At 45.5% G+C, this 3,871-nt stretch overlaps 1 long non-coding RNA gene across 1 annotated transcript; it reads right to left on the minus strand.

Moving 5' to 3' along the window:
- Positions 1 to 1,459: 1,459 nt before the first annotated feature.
- LOC137851693 (uncharacterized) lies at positions 1,460 to 3,086 on the minus strand. Its single transcript, XR_011093365.1, has 2 exons — positions 2,629 to 3,086; positions 1,460 to 2,302 (listed from the first exon to the last, which is right to left on the minus strand). It is a non-coding gene; the product is annotated as an uncharacterized lncRNA (long non-coding RNA).
- Between the last annotated feature and the right edge of the window lie 785 nt (positions 3,087 to 3,871).

The following is a 3,871-nucleotide window of genomic DNA, read 5'->3' on the forward strand; positions in this document are numbered from 1 at the left end:
CCTTAAACGGGAAAATATAAACGATTTGTAAATCTCTCTACGTAACAGGAATATGGCCATTCATTTTTCTGAAGAGGCCTCACAACTTCTCTTTGCTTACGCTACCAAAAAGTACGTTCGGCTTAATGTCAGGTTTTGCAAAAACCGAGTTTGTCGGCACAGATTATCTAGACAGCTTTCTTAAAAAGCAGCCCATTGTGTGATAACACAAACGTTCCTGCTGCAGGAGTGCCCCACTGAGAGGAGCTTTAATTTCTTGTAGGATAATCAAAATCGTACGAATACAGAAGAAAATGCGTAGTCAGAGGAAATCCACTCTTACTTTTCCCTCCATTGTTTAGAGCTAATTAATGAGCACTAAGAAAAAAATTGTGACTGACTGCTGAAAATATGTGTTTGTCGCAGAGTTAAATCCCTCTAAACCCGCTAAAAGATCTTCGCTGATAATAGAGAGGATAGAGGATCTTAGTTACTAATATTATTCTCTGTCCTTCAGAGTCCAGAAGTTTTTGGAAGATGCAGGAGTAAAATGATAGCAGGAGCGAGATCCTTAATCGAATTTGATTTTCATGAGCAAATGAAATTTACCTGCCAGAAGGTTAATTTGGACGCGAACTGTCACCGCTGGTTTCGTCCATAATTTCTAAAGCATCAAGGATTGAGATAAACATTCCTGAGTCCGTTTTAAAGACACTTTGTATTTCAGGATATTCATGTGTTTCTAATGGAACTGAGCAGCTTTACGAGCAGGGTTCGCAGGACATCTTAACTCTCTCCCTCCCACTGCGTGCTGGGGGGGTCCGAGATAATTGCAAAATAAGAAGAATTCGTAAAAGGAAATGCAGAAAGGGAAAACGCCGGGAAGATTTGCGAAAAACTTAATCCCACATTTCTGCTAGGTATAAAAAGCGTCACAAAAACCCTCAGCCGCACAGTAGGTACAGACCTACCTACTTCATTCTACCCAAACTTTCCAGTTTTCCAGTTGCCACCTCCTATAAGTAAGGTGTGCTCGAAAATAATGGAATTGCTTTTGCCCGAAGTGTGGGACACAGAGTAATTTTTGTGGAGCGAGTTCTCAGATCACTCCTCTCTGTATTATTTTTCTTGTTTCATTTCTAGAAAACACGCAGGAGGTATTTCAAGTGCTTAAAGTGAAAATGGGAATGATCCTGATTTCTGTCTCACCGACAAGGTCTCTTTTCTATGTTTGTTTTGTTTATTTTACTTTATTTTTTGTAATATTTTCACTAGCGTATTTCAAGGGGGGTTGAGATTATTTTCTGTTTGTATTTGGCGGATGAAAGTACAAGAAATCTGTCGTTACATGTTGGCAGAAAATGTTTCCCTTAGACTGTTGTGTAAATGCACCGATGAACAGAAGCCCTTGCAGGCTCTCTGTCAGCCGCAGACTGCTTGAATGCAGTGATAAATCCCACCTACAATTTCAATTAATTTTGCCTTGCCATGCAAACAGACGGATTCCTTCGCAATCAGCTATCCCCGTTCGCACAAAGGAACCCGAGAACATTTTTATTTTAGTCTTAACAAATTCTGATAACGAGGAGGCCAGGCTGTCTGAGTAGATACCCACTTCAGCAGTTTTTATCAGGTCAGTTACATCTTCCAGTTAAAAACTTTCTAGTACGGCCGGGTAGTAGCAATGGATAATACAACGATAGTCGAGTTAATCTTTCTTGATACTGTTGGGCTATCCTCCGGTTTTCAGGATTTAGCGTTTGGAGGGTAAAATCATTTTTCGCCTGATAGATATATCAGTAGGTCATATTTTTTTGAAAAAGAAAATAAACCCAGGCTACAGTGAGCTGCAATGGCATATCCTCTCTCTATTTCTGCTGGGAGCTTGTAATAATTGCTACCACATGATCACATGGTGTATTGTTGCAGCCTGATTACAATTAAACTTATCCCTCCACCTTTTTCATTACAAAAAAAAAAAAAAAAAAAAAAAAAGTTCTTCCTGAGCTTCAGGCCCACTTTGCACCGTTTTTATTTCCCTCTGAAAGGCTGTCGGAGGGAAGCTGAAGTCGCTCTTTCCTTAACAATGCGGGAGAAAGCATTTCCACAAAGCCTTTCTCACCATAGCATTCCTGTACTAGCGTGACATGTACACAGCGTCCCTTTAGGAGGGCTCAGTGGCAGCAGTGGACGCTGCTGTCTCCTGGAGAAGTTGCAGGGTCTTTATATTTATTTATTTTTTTTGGATGCAGACGCCAAAGCCGTATCTTCACCTAGGGGAAACAGCGAGGCTTGTAGTGCTAAAGGCAACTGGGCGCAGTATCTAGAGAAAGAAAGAAAAGGGAGAAAAAAAGTCATACAGGAAATATTGGACATGTTTGCCTTTACTGGAAGACAGCTGTTTGAGTACATTCTCCAAGAGTTTTTTTTTTTTGGTTGCCTTTTCAGAAGTTTTAGTGATTAAAATGTTGACTTGATGGAGGCAGTTTATCTCTAATGTCTGGGTCTGTCTAACAGCTCTTTTTCCTCACTTTTCCAGTCCTTTGCTCAGATGAGACTGTACATACGCGGGGCTATAATCACGGCTATCTTAAAAAATACCCTTCAAGGGCCGGGGGCTCACACACTCTGGCAGGAGCAGAGATTTACCTTCTCAGGACACCCTCAGCACGGGTGGGGATCTTCTCTGCGGAGGGAAAAACAACCCCTCAGATACAACACCCTGCATCTGGCAAAACTCTGCAACTGTCCCAGGGCTTGGAAGAAGGGGCAGAAGTGGCTGCCCTTCCCCTTGGGAGCCCCATCTCCATCTCCATCTCCATCCCTATCCCTTCCCCGGGCAGCTCTGCCTAGGCCAGCCCGGTGCGGATGGGAGGCAGCAGGGGCACGGCTGCCCGACACACCTGGAGCTCCCCGCCCCACCGAAATCCCTGCCAAGCCAGCCCGGCCGGCCTTGAAGGGTGCTGGACTGCGGCCCCAAACACGGGGCTGGGCCTTTTATACCGCTACACCTGTGCCGGGCTGCTGGCCCCGCCAGCCGGCCGCCCTCCTGCACCCCTGTGGTGCCCACGGGAGGCGTCTTCTCACGGCGTGCAAGAGCCCACACCCCCAGTGGGTGCCGTGTACACCTCAGCCCTTTCGGGGTGTGTGTGAGCTTGTGTGCACGGCCACACCCATGCCTATTGCTTGGCACATTGTGCTTGTATCGAGTTAGGGGATTGGGGCACCCCTCTGTCCCCGGATGGGGTTCCCATCACCCTCCCTCACCCCCAAGCACATCCTTCTTCGTGCTTGGCGACAGCCCTCTCCCCTCGTGGGTGGGATCCCATAGGGACAGCCCTCGGGGAGCGCTCCACGAGCAGCAAGGCGCCATCTGCACGGCTCTGTGAGCGGGTTCGGGGCAGAAAAAGCCAGCTGGCTTCGGCTGAGTCCTCGGCAGCACTGAACTGCCCTTGCTTTATGCCGTGGGTGCTGCCTGTGTCAACCACCTCCCAGCAGAAAGTTACCCGATACCGTGATATGATCCCGTGTTCTCCAATTAGCTTTACATTTCACCACGCACACGCATTTCTGTTAAAATTTTATTCGGTAAAAAGCTAGTAAAACCGGGGTCTAGAAAATGCTTTCTAGCGCCTAGAGTACATTTCTCAGGTATATATATTACGTGCTGTCTTTAATAACAACAGACGTTTGCTACTCTTCATGTTAGATGGAACTAATGTTTTTCCGTCCATACCGTGAACACATTCTCTAAATAGGAATTATACAGTGTTTTCCTTTAAACATAACACCAGCCAAATGCACACTAGCTGATAACTTGCATCTCTGGGTGAGTATATTACTCCCTTTATTTTTGCTGAATCATGAATTTTTCCAAAGCTTATTGTATTTT

The sequence above is a fragment of the Anas acuta genome, chromosome 2 (assembly GCF_963932015.1).
Source record: "Anas acuta chromosome 2, bAnaAcu1.1, whole genome shotgun sequence".
NCBI classification, from domain to species: Eukaryota; Metazoa; Chordata; class Aves; order Anseriformes; family Anatidae; genus Anas; species Anas acuta.